This window comes from Monodelphis domestica, chromosome 7 (assembly GCF_027887165.1).
Source record: "Monodelphis domestica isolate mMonDom1 chromosome 7, mMonDom1.pri, whole genome shotgun sequence".
Classification (NCBI taxonomy): Eukaryota; Metazoa; Chordata; class Mammalia; order Didelphimorphia; family Didelphidae; genus Monodelphis; species Monodelphis domestica.
In genome coordinates this window covers 90,585,988-90,598,946 of record NC_077233.1, presented here as the reverse complement: position 1 = coordinate 90,598,946, position 12,959 = coordinate 90,585,988, and positions in this window count along the sequence as shown.

Sequence of the window (12,959 nt, the reverse complement as noted above, 5' to 3'; positions counted from 1 at the left end):
CCTGCTTTTGCCATGTGAGTCCCAGTGTTTGTGGGGCCCTCATACCCTGAGTACAGGCCATATCCAAGCCCTCCATTCTTGCAGGTGAGACCAAGTGCCGGAGCAAATGCCCAAAAGGGCCCAGATCCCAGAATGCCAAGGTCCAGGCAGAGGCAGCATTGGGCCAGATGCTGTTTACATGACGTTGCTAATGAGATTAGTCTAACCCAGGGACAGACTGCAGGAGGGAAGTACAGAGCTGAAGGGGACAGATGGACAAGGCTGCTGCTTAATGAAGGCAGTCAGATCTCCTGAGTCACCCAATTAATTAATTGTTTCTAATCCCCATAAACAAGAGAAGACAAATATCGCCTTCCACACCCACAAAAGCTCCATGCTTCCAATTAGTCTCAGGACTTCCTGGAGGGGGGTGGGGGGCGGGATGGCCCTAATCCCAGCCTGATGGCTCTGGTCACACATTTATAAAAAAGAAATAACATAACAATATCTATAGTTTCTATATCACCTAAATTCCTTCTGTATCTCCCCTTCCTTGTCACAGAGCCATTTCATATAAGAAAGATTTTCTTAAAGAAAAAGAGGAATAAGAGGGAAGAAATCAATACACTGAAAAAAATGGGACAATAGATGCAGCGTTCTTCACCCATGGGCTTCTCTCCACCAACTCTCTGGGGCTAAGCTTGTTCTCTGTCATTCTGTGACATTCCTATTCTTTTTTTTTATGATTATTCTTTTTAAAATCCTTACCTTCTGTCTTAGAATTGATACTAAGCATGGGTTCGGAGGCAGAACGCATTTGGGATTAAGTGACTTGCCCAGGGTCACACAGCTAGGAAGTTTCTGAGGTCACATTTGAACCCAAGACTTTTCATCTCCAGGCTTAGCTCTCTATCCACTGAGCCATCCAGTTGCCCCTCAAAATTCATTTTCAATTGTTTTGTGGCCATTGTTCAGCCAACTTATGCCACCGTTGCCATTGTGCAGATTTTCCCCTTGGCTTTGATTATTCATTTCGCATCAGTACATGTAAGTCTTTCCCTATTTCCTTGTATTCATCATATTCCTTTTTTATAGCCCACTATATTTCATGACATTCATGCACCATAATTTGCTTCACATTCTCTAAGAGATGGGCATCTCCTTTGTTCTAATTCTCTCTACCTCAAAAAGTGATGCTGTAAATACTTTGGTGTATTGTGTACAGGGCTCTGGGGCAGCTTCTTGGTGCTCTGGATAGAATAACTGACCTGGAATCAAGAAGACTCAAGTTCAAATTTGACTTCAGACACTTACTAGCCATGGGGCTTTGGGCAAGGTATAAATCTCATTTGCCTCAGTTTCCTCTTCCATAAAATGAGTTATAGAAGGAAGTGGCAAACTACTCTGTTGTCCTTGCTTCCTCCACCCCCCACCCCAATCCAAATGAGGTCACAAAGAATTAGACATGACTGACCTAATCAATTGCCTCCTTGGGCTATATGCCATGATAGATTAGTAAATGTTTAACTACTAGCTCTGAGGGAGAGCAGAGGAAATACAGGAACTTTTCAGTTTTATCTGAATTGTTAATATTTCCTCCATCATCATTGTTTAAAGTTTAGAAATCAATCAATCAAGACCTAATTTGTAGCAATTATTGATTTCTGAAAAATAAATGTTTGCACTGAAAATTTAACAATGGATTTTCAGCAGCTTAGTTGATTCTAGGCACAACCATTGGTTACATGCCTAAATAGTGGAATTTCTGTATTCAAAAAGGTATGGACATTTTAGCCTTTTTACACAATTCCAAATTGCTTTCTAAAATAGTTTTACTAATTCACAACTCCACCAACAATGTATTTGTGTGTATTCAGTCATTTTAGTCATGTCTAACTATGATCCCAGTTAAAGTTTTCTTGGCAAAGATACCAGAGTGATTTGGCACTTCCTTATCCAGGTCATTTTACAGACAAGGAAACTGAGGCAAACAGAGTTAAGTGATTTGCCTAGGATCACATAGCTAATAACTATCTGAGGCCAGATTTTCACTGTCTTCCTAATTCCAGATCCTGTGCTCTATCCACAGAACTACTTAGACTCCATGCAACATTAGGTCACATATAAAATTGGGCAGATAAGGGGAGAGAGGAGCATGATGGGTAGAACATGAAGTCTTCCCTTTGGGTTAAGACATCATCTCTAGAAAACCCCAGTTAGAAATAATCTGGCACAGGAGAAGCATGAAGGCAGTAGATGATCCTATCCTATTAACAAAGCAGTTCTCCCTCTTACAGAGGGTACATCCTCTCTGGTTAACACAGATGTAGATAGGGTGAGTCCTCCCCCATTAGTACAACAATTAGAGGAGGGAAGAGGAGCCTCATTAGTTTCAGTGGGGGGTCAATTTAGACTCAAAGGAACTGGGTTTGAATCCCAATTCAGTCACTTTCTACTTGTATGATCTTGGGCAGGTCTCAAGGCACCTTTGTGGGTCTCTGTTTCCTCATCTGTCAAATGAAGGGCTTGCACTAGCTGAAGGACCTCTAAGGTCCCTTCTAGTTTTATATCTATATTCTATGAGCATATTATCCAGAGGGGCAGAACCTCACTCATTAACTCGGAAAGGGGAGCCTCTTCTCTTCCCTTTCTAGAGTCAGGAAGACTTAAGAGCAAATCCAGCATCAGATACTTACTAGCTGTGTGACCCTGAACAAATCTGTTGACCTCTGTCTTCCTCTGACTTTCCTCATCTGTAAAAATGGGACTGATAACAACACCTACCTCACAGGGTTGGTGTGAGGATCAAACAAGATAATATTTGTAAAGCACTTACTGTGTATCTGGCACATAGTAGGTACTTAATAAATATTCATTTCTTTCCATTGTCTTCTCTTCCTATTAGCAGAGCAGCATGGATGGTGGGATTTTCCAGATTCATTTCACCGTCAAATGGTAAGGGAGCAAACTGGGATGATAATCGCCCTTTCTTCTTTTTCAGAGTCCTCTGAGACCTGAAGGTTCTCTCCCTACAGCTTCCTTTTAAACTTCAATGCCATTATTCTCCCCTAGTCATCTGTCTGTCTAGTGCTCATGGCCTCTGTCCTTGACCTGTCTCCTGTCTGTGTCTCCCTCACAGGATCATCCATTCTCCCTAACCTACACCCACCCATTTCCCACATATGGACAAAAAAAAAATGTTTGCCCAGACCTAGGCCACTGGACCAGTAGTCTGTCCCCATCCTCAAAGCTACCCGTCAACTTGACCTGCTTCTCCCTCCTCCTCTTTCTCCTCCTCACAGCCTGCCAGGGCCTCAGCACACCCCCACACTTGACACATCTGGGCCATCTTCAAGACAAGAAAACACCAAAGTCAAACCTTATAAAATTTTATTCAATCCAGCCTGGAGAGGAAGAGAGACCAAGACAGTAAAAGACAGAACTAGACAGATCAAAAGAAACAGAAAGGGACAGAGAAACAGAAGCGGAAACTGGGAGGGATAGAGAGGATGAGAGCCAAGGGGAAAAAAATGAAACAGAAAGGCAGAGAGACTGAGATAGAGGGAGATAGAAATAGAGACAGAGAGTCTGAACCAAAGAGATAAAAAAAAAGACAGAGAAAAATAGAAACAGAATTGAGGAAAAAGAGAAAAGGGCAGATGGAGGAACCAGGAAGAAGATGAGGGCCAGAGAGAAAAGATTCATGATTTTAAAACATTATTAAAAGGCAGCTAGTGTTGGAGGACAGGTACGATGCTGCAGTGGGAAGAGCTCCAGACTTGGAATCAGGTGTGATGAGTTGTGAGACCTGCTCAGATCGCATCTCTGAGCTAAATGGAGATAACAGCACTTGGCTTGCCTCATGGGGCTATTTCTGGATCAAATGAGAGTATATGTGAATGAAAGTGTTCTGTATTATAAGCCCTATAAAAACACTAGCTCTTATTAAATGCCCTGGACTAGAAACTAAGGGGGCAGCTAAATGGTGAAGTGGAAAGAGCACAGGGGCTGGAATCAGAAAGAACTGAAATTCAAATTTAGCCTTAGACACTTACTAGTTGTATGACACTGGGGAAGCCAATTCACCCCATTTGACTCAGTTTCCTCATCTGTAAAATGAGCTGAAAAAGGAAATGGTGAACCACTCCAGTATCTTTACCAAGAAAACCCAAAGGGGGTCACAAAGAATCAGACACAACTGAAATGACTGAACAACAAAAGTGATCTAAAGGAACTGAATTTTGACTCTGGTTGTTATTGTTTGGGTGAACTTGGACAAGTCCCTTTTCCTCTTTCTCAGTTTCACTATCTGTAAAATTAAGGAACTGGATTACTTGGTCCACGAGGTCTATTCTAGCTCTAATGTTTTCTTAGGAATCCTATGAAACTCAGGAAAGAGAGGTGAATGGCCAAAGGGGTATATGCCTGGGGCTGCTATTTTATAGGTCTTTCTTGGCACTAGGGAATAGCTCCAATCTAAGTCCTTAAACACTGGGTTCTAGGTCTTGTTCTTGTAAGGACATCAACATTAGGCTTTGGGGTGAATGACCAAGAGGGCAGAGGTGCTTAATGCCTCCCATTCTGGGATATCTCATGACCCTGAGCCCCTTTCTTATGTGGAATCTGGGTTTCAGTCACCCCACCTTCCAGGCCCTGGGACTTCCATAGCATAGCTCTCTTCCATGGAGATGTGTAGAAGGTAAGGAAGAGTCACTGTTGGAGTATAAACTTACTTAGGGAAAATTTAAGGGATAAAGGAAACAGGTTTAGAGAAACTTGGAAGACTCATATGAACTGATACAGAATAAGATAAGCAGAACCAGGAGAACAACTTACATAAAGACAAATAATGAAAGAATTAAGAATTCTTGTCAACCACAGTTCTAGAAGACCCGTGATTCTTAAATATGGTTCCTTGTTTTAATTTTAAGCTTCATGTAACAAGTTTTAAAATTAATCCATCTCTCCTGCTAATCCTTTCACCAATGTAACAATTTTTTTAATCCCAGAAAAGCAGTAAGCAAATTATCCAGCAAAACAAATTTCTCAAAACATGAGTGTATCCTATCAGGAGGCAAGTGATGGGTTTTATCTTCATTCTTTTGGATTTGTAGTTTTATCACTGTGTTTATTAGAGTTTTAAAGTCTTTCAAAGTTGTTTTTCCTCCACAGTGTTCTTATTGTATCAACTGTTCTAGTGCTGGTTACTTTGCTCTCCATCTGTTCATAAAGGTCTTCCTGGTTTCCCCAGACACTCTCTGTTTCATAATTTCTTATGGCACAATGTATTCTATTACATCCACACACCACAATTTGTTTAGTCATTCCCCAACAGGATGGCATCAATTAGTTTCCAGCTTTTGGCTGCTGTGAAAAAAGTTGTAGTGGTATAACTGGGTGATTGGCACAGGATATGCAGAATTTAGTAACTTTCTGGGCAGAGGACCAAGTGACTTTCTGGAATGGCTTGACTATGGTTCTGCTAATAGTATACTACTGGAGGCAGCTAGATGGCTCAGTGGCCAGAGAGCTAGGCCTGAAGACAGGTGGTCCTGGGTTCAAATCTGACCCCAGATACTTCCTAGCTGTGTGACCCTGGTAAATCACTTAAGCCTGTTTGCCTAGCCCTTGCCATCTGCCTTCTGAACCAATACTTAGAATTGATTCTAACATGGAAGGTGGGGGGTTAAAAAATAATCAAGGCAACATCATCCAAGGCTATGGGGGGGAAGGTAGGGGTGAGGTGGTTCTCAGCATCCTTTCTGAGCTGAGCAAGTTCTGAGTTTCAGACTTTGGCATCAGAAGCCCCTTCCTCCAGCACAGAACTGCTTGGGCAGTAGGGGGAGAGGAGGAGAGAAAGACAAAGGACTAAAAGTGTCAGAAGGTTTGGGGCATCTTATTCCAACTGGAGGAGCCCCAAATGTGCTATTTTAGGAGGGGCCTGGATTCACAGCTCCTCTCCCCTGCCCCCTCCTCAGTCAGCATCAGGGCTAGGAATGGTTTCCATGATGTAACTCCTGCTACACGGGGATGAGCAGGTGTAGGAGAAAGCCTGAGGCAGCGAGGCCTGGCAAACTGGAGGGGAGGGGGCAGGCTGGGAGCCCCTGGACCACGCAGTGTGGCCTGGGAAAGACAGTGAGAGCAACTGGTCTGGACAGGAAACGCAGGCCTGACTTCCTGGGCAGTGGCCCACTGGCTGGAGGGGGATGATGGTCAGTGAACCGGCCGGCTATGGCTTGCCCTTCCCCAGCCCTGCTTGCCAAACCCTACAAGGCCCATTTGAGAGGCCCGCCCTCTATTTTGGCATCAGGGAGCCTCGGAGAGAATTTCCCTTTAACACAATTTTCCTGAAGCCATAAAACTCTTTAATACTTCAGCCAGCTGTGGGGCCGAGGCTGGAGCCAAAACTGGGGTTGGGGGCTGGGGGCTGGGGGCTGGGGTTGGGGCTGGAGCTAGAGCTGAGACTAGAAGAAGGGCTGGGGTGGAGGCTGAGGCGGGGACTGGGACACCGGGCTGGGGCTGGAAGTGGGATACAGACAAGCTGAGACCAGCAATGGAGATGAAAGAGAGGTGGGCCGGGCTGGGGCTGGAACTATGAATGGGGCTAGAGCTAAGGGCTGAGAGTAGAAGAGAGAAAGATGGAGACCAGCATTGGGGAGGAGCCTAGGTACAGGACTGGGAGATGAACCTTGGCTTCCTTTAGTTCTTTCTGATTCACCAGGTTTTCCCTTGTTCTAGCCCAAACTCTGGGCTTCCCTTATGTGAAAGCTCAGGCCCTAGACTGCTCTGGAGGAGGAGCAAGGAGGAGAGGGGAGAAGACTATTATTCATTTCTCCCACTGGGTGCCGGACATTCCTACTATTAGCAACTTAGATTTGATCAGGCTTTAAAATATAAAAGTACTTTCCCTGGAAAACCACCTCACAAGGTGGGTAGGAAACATAGTAGCATATCTTTTTGTAAGAGGTAGAAACCAAGGAGCTGTAGGAAAAGTCACTGTTAGTACCTGGCTACAGGAATCATCCTTGACCTAAAGGCATTGTCTTAGGTAGGAAACTGAGAACTCACCTGGAGGAGAGGGGTTCAGACTTCTATTTTTACATAAATAGAAGACTGGGGCATCTTAGCTGCTGACACTTTGGGTCCTGAGGGTCAGAGTAGTATGGGGACCTACTGAGGTTTGGACACATCTCAGAGTAGACTGACCTGGAGTGTCTGGGTGGGAGTTCTATAACAGAGGACCCCCTGGCAGCCAGGGCAACACCAAGCAAAATAGAATGGGTACCCAAGCTTCTCCTTCCCCACTCACCTCTGAATAAACCAAGAATCTCAAACTTGGAATATCAGACCTAGAAGGGGCTATAGAATTCACCTAGCCCAGTGATGGCAAACCTTTTTAGAGACTGAGTGCCCAAACTGCAACCCTCATGCTGCATGTGAGTCCCTTACCTTACCCCAAACAGGGGAGGGAGGAAGTGCTACCATTGGGCTGCTAGACAGAGGGGTGGGTAATGTGAGTAATGTCCTCAGGCACATGTGGAGAAGGAGAAGGGAGCAGCCCCCTCCATGTGTCACAGGTTCACCAACACTGACCTAGTCCCACCCTGCCACTTTATAGAGGAAGAAACTGGGCTCAGAGAGGGGCAAGATCTTGCCCAAGATTAGTTTGGCACAGCAGAAAAACTTGGAATTGAAAGTCCAGAGTTTCAATTCTATTTGTGCAAATTTATTACCAACATGAGCAGGCAAGTCCTTTAACTTCTGGGAGCCTCCATTTTTGTTTCCTCATCCATAAAATGGGATGGTGAGCTAGAAAAACTTTAACATTCTTTCCCATGATCACACTTGGATTCTCAATCCAAGGCTCATGCATTGACACCCCTTTAAGCTAAAGTGTAGGTTACTATTTGAAAAGGAGGGATATTAATAAAGTGAAAGAGGGAGGAGCTCAATCAATTCAGTTTGCCCCTGGTCCTCAAACTGGGAATACTGTAGTGTCAAGTTCTGTCCTGGGGACCAGGTCTCTGGGAGTTCTTATTGCATCTTTCCCTTCTCTTCTCTCTACGCTCTACCCCCTTATACCTAATCAGTCCCAGACACTTAGCCCCTCATCCATTTTCTTAAGTGACAGAAGGTCAGGAACCATGAAGAGGTTGATCTTAGCCCCTCTGGGAAGTCAGTCTCTTTCCTATCTCTTGTCCTAAGGATGATTCAAAGCCATAATTGTGAGAGATAGGAAGGAAATGCCAGAATCCCATTCAGGGGTTCCTCCATGTGACTTAGAAACTGGGTACAAATTCACTTTCCTCATTCACTCAGACTGCCCCTCAGGAAGCATTTCCAGACCTGCCCCCCAAGCCAAAGTACCTCACCCTGTGATTAGCTATATTGTGGGGGAGGGTAGGACAAGAGACAGAGAAGGAGCTGATTTAGGGCTTGCCCTCAGGGAGCTTATACTCTGGGGAAGAGAGAGGAAGAATAGACCATGACTGACAAAGAATTGGAAACTGAAGGAATATCCATTAGTTAGGGAATACCTGAACAAATGTTGATATATGATTATAATGGAATACCATTGTGCTTTAAGAAAAGAGGAGTAGATCTAACCTTAGACATTTCCTAGCTGTGTGCCCCTGGGCAAGTCACAACCCTAATTGCCTAGCCCTTGTACTGGTCTTTCTTAGGATTGCTGCTAAGAGCAATGCAATGATCCAGGACAATTCTGAGGGAAAGAATGCTATCCACATTCAGAGGAAGAATTGTGGGAGTAGAAACACAGAAGAAAAACTGCTTGATCACATGGGTCAATGGGGATATGATTGGGGATGTAGACTCTAATGAAAATATTAATAATATGAAAATAGATCTTGATCAACAACACATGTAAAACCCAGTGGAATTGCTCCTTGGCTATCGGAGGAGGGGAGGAAAAAACATGAATTGGGTAACCATGGGAAAACATTCTAAATTAATTAAATAACAATTTCCAAATTAAAAAAAAAGGATTACTGCTAAGACAGAAGGTAGGGAAAAAAGAAAGAAAAAGGAAGGAAGGAAGAGAGACAGAGAGAAAAGGACAGAAGGAAAGAAGAAAAATGAAAGAGAATGAGAGAGAAAGAAAAATGAGAAAAAGAATGAAACAAAGAGAAAGAGGTAGAAAGAGAAAACAAAGAAGGAAAAAGGAAAGAGTGAGAAAAAAAGAGAATTAGAGAAAGAAACAAAAAGAAAGAAGTGGAAAGAGAGAAAAAAGAAGGGAAAAGGAATGAAAGAAAGAAGGAAGGAAAAAAGGAAAGAAAGAGAAAGAAGAGAAAAGGAAAGAAAGGAAGAAAAAGAAATGAGGAGTTGTATGATTTCAGAAAAACCTGGAAAGATGTACAAGAACTGATGTAGAGTGAAGTGAGCAGAACCAGGACATATTGTATGATAATCAACTATGAATAACTTCACTGTATCAGCATTACAATGATCCAAGACAATTCTGAAGGATTCTTGATGAAAATTGCTCTCCTCCTCCAGAGAAAGAACTGATGAGTTTGAATGTGAATGGCAACATAGTATTTATTTTCTTTGTGCCCCCCTTTATATGTGTCTTCTTCCACAACATGATCAGTATGAAGATATGTTTTGCATGTTATCAAATGTATAACCCATATCAAATTGCTTACTCTTCCGAGAGGGGGGAGAGAATTTGGAATTGAAAATTTTAGAAAACTGATGTTAAAAATGATTTTTACCTGCACACGTAAAATTTGTATCAGATTGCTTACTGTCTCAGGGAGGGGAGAAGGAGGGAAGATAGGAAGAAGGAAGAGAACTGAGAAACCAAAACATTAAAAAAAGAATGTTAAAAACTTTCCTTATGATGGGGGGAATAAAATATTATTTAAAAACTTATAATTGGGGAAAGACCTTGTGACGGGGAGGGAATAGGAAACCTAGGTAGAAGACTCTTAAGAGGACATTTAGAGGCAGCTAGGTGGCCCAGTGGGTAGAGAGCCAAGTGTCCAGTGGGGAGAACCTGAATTAAAATCTGGCCTCAGACATTTTCTAGCTGTGTGAGCTGGGCAAGTCACTTAATCCCAATTATCTAGACCTTACTGCTCCTCTGCCTTGGAATTGATATGGGACAGAAAGGAAGGATTGAGAGAGAGAGGGAGACAGAGAGACAAAGACAGAGAGGGAGAGAGAGAGATCTCAAAAGTCTCTGGCAACTAGAATGAACCAAAAGTGGAAGGGGATGCCTTAGAAAGGTTGGGAGCTTCCTTCACTGGAAATCATCCTGCAGAGACTGAATGGCCACCTTTCAAATATGTGAAAGAAAGTATTAAATGTCCTCTTTGTCTGTATTTTCTTCCTTATATTGAGCTAAAATCTGCCTCTCCATATCTTCTCCCCAGTGCTCCTCCATCTGCCTTCTGGGGCCCAGCAGAGCCAATCTAATTCTTCTCCCACATGACAACCCTCCAAATGCTCATAGACATCTATCATCTTGTCAAAATGTCTCCTGTCCAGGCTAAACATCCCTGGTCCCTTCAATCAATCTCAGTCTAACATCTTTTCTCGTTTTCCCTTTCACCGTACTGGCCACCCATGTCTAGATGTACCCCATTTTATCAATGCCCTTTCCAACCTACAGTGCCCTGAACTGAGGCCTTTATTCCAGAATGCAGTGAATCTGTCACCTACCTTGTTTGTGGGCCCCTCTTTTCTCAATGTAGTCTGAAGTCACACAGAATATTCTTTGGCTACATCCTGTTAACTCATGCTGACCATTCAATCTATTTAGAAACCCCAAATCTTTTTCTTAGATAAAATTTCTGATGAAATGTCTCTCAGTTTGTGCTTGGGGAGTTAGTTAATTTTTGAACCCAAGTATAGAATTTTACATTTTTTTCTCTTTCTGTTAGAATTAATGTGACATTTTTTACTCATCAAGATCTCTTTGGATTTCTATGGTCTAGTGTCTCAGCTTTCAAATAACATGTTAACTTTTTAAAAAAATCCTTGCCTTTGATGTTAATAGCAATTCTAAGGCAGAAGAGCATCAAGGGCTAGGCAATCAAGGTTAAGGAGGGAGGAGGGAAGGGAGAAAGGAGGGAGACAATTTGGATCTTATAATTTCAGAAAATGAATGCATCTGAAAAAGTGTATATTACATGTAGTTGAGAAAATAAAATACCTTTGAATTAAAAAAAAAAAGATGTCACCTATGCCTCCATTCAAGTCATTTGGCAGAAATAGTGACCAGAATGGGGCAAATGTCAGATCCTCATGGCATTCTGCTAAAGGTTTCCTGTTCCTTTTCTCATGAATACATACACTAAAAATATTTAAAGTCCTAAATTGATTTCAGGTAGGTGGTGGAGGTAGATGGTACCCAAGATAAGGATAGGCAAAGGTGATAGGATTGGGGACTTGTCTACAAATTGGATAAGAGAACTCACAGCATATTCAGAGCATCGTCCTCAGTGGTTGGTATGGAATTCCCCATTGGGGCAATGTTAGAATTGGAGCCAAGAACAGGATCTGAGCTCGATTTCCTGTCTATCACTTCCCCAATCTGCAGTTCTTCTACTGGGAAAATCTCTGTATCTTCTCTACAGTGATCCCACATTTTCCCAGCCTTACCCATGGGTAGAGTTATAGTGACCTACATGGTGTGATGTTTGGGGTATCAAGGAGTCCTCATGACCAGCATTACCTTCCCTTGATAAGATCACTAGTCAAAGGACCTTGATTCCAATGGATGCTGGGTCTGACAACTACTTGTGTGACCTTGTGAAAGTCCTTTCTCTTCTCTGGATTGCTTTCCCCATATTTTATCCCTTCCCACTCTTTTGGGAAAAGAGAGATCTTCTGGTCCATCCATTGGGATTACACTAAAAAAAGGTGACTAAAATATTCATACCCTTTGACCAAGAGGTCTCTCTTCTGTGTCCATACAAGGAAGTCAAAGAGAGAAAGAAAGGTTCCATATACACCAAAATATAGCATTCGTAATAGAATGATCCAGAAAAGTCAAAGATCTGGAAACTGAGTAGACACTCATCAATTGAGGAACAGCTAAACACAAACAAATCATGGTACATGTACAATTCTGTAAGAAATGGTAAATAAGGGGGCAGCTACGTGGCTCAGTGGAGAGAGAGCCAGGCTTAGAGATGGGAGATCCTGCATTTAAATCTGGCTTCACTTACTAGTTGTATGACCTTGGGCAAGTCACTTAGCCCCAACTGCCTAGCCCTTTTTGTTCTTCTGCCTTGGAACGAATACTTTGTATCGACTCTAAGAGAGAAGGTAAGAGTTTAAAAAAAAGAAAAAGAAAATGTTTCTTCCCCCTTCATTGTAGAGGTTAGGAGTTATGAGTATTGAATACATACTTTCAATAATGTTGAAACTTTGCAACTGGTTCCTCTGGCATGAGACTCTCCCCTCTCCAATCCCTTCTTTACTCAGGGGCAGAGAATAAGCATTTATTAAACACTTACTAGGTTCCAGACATTCTGTTTTATATGTATTATCTCATTTGATCCTCACAACACTCCTGGGAGATGGGTGCTATTATGACTCCCATTTTACAAGATGAGGAAACTGAGGTAAACAAAATTAAATGACTTGCTTAGGGTCAGCCAGTTAGTAAGTGTCTGAGACTGGATTTTTTATTTTTTTAAGCCCTTACCTTCCAACTTGAAATCACTAGTGTGTATTGGTTCTAAGGCAGAAGAGTGAGCTAGGCAATGGGGGTTAAGTGACTTGTCCAGGGTCACACAGGAAGTATCTGAGGCCACATTTGAACCTAGGACCTCCTGTCTCTAGGCCTGGCTCTCAATCCACTGAGCTACCCAGCTCCTGGCCTGAGGCTGGATTTGAACTTGGGAGAAAGATGTCTTTCTGACTCCAGGGTCTAGCTGGCCCTGTAGGTTCCCAAGTTTCTATCAAGGCTCACCTCCTGAGCTATCTTCTCCACTGAGACTTCTCTG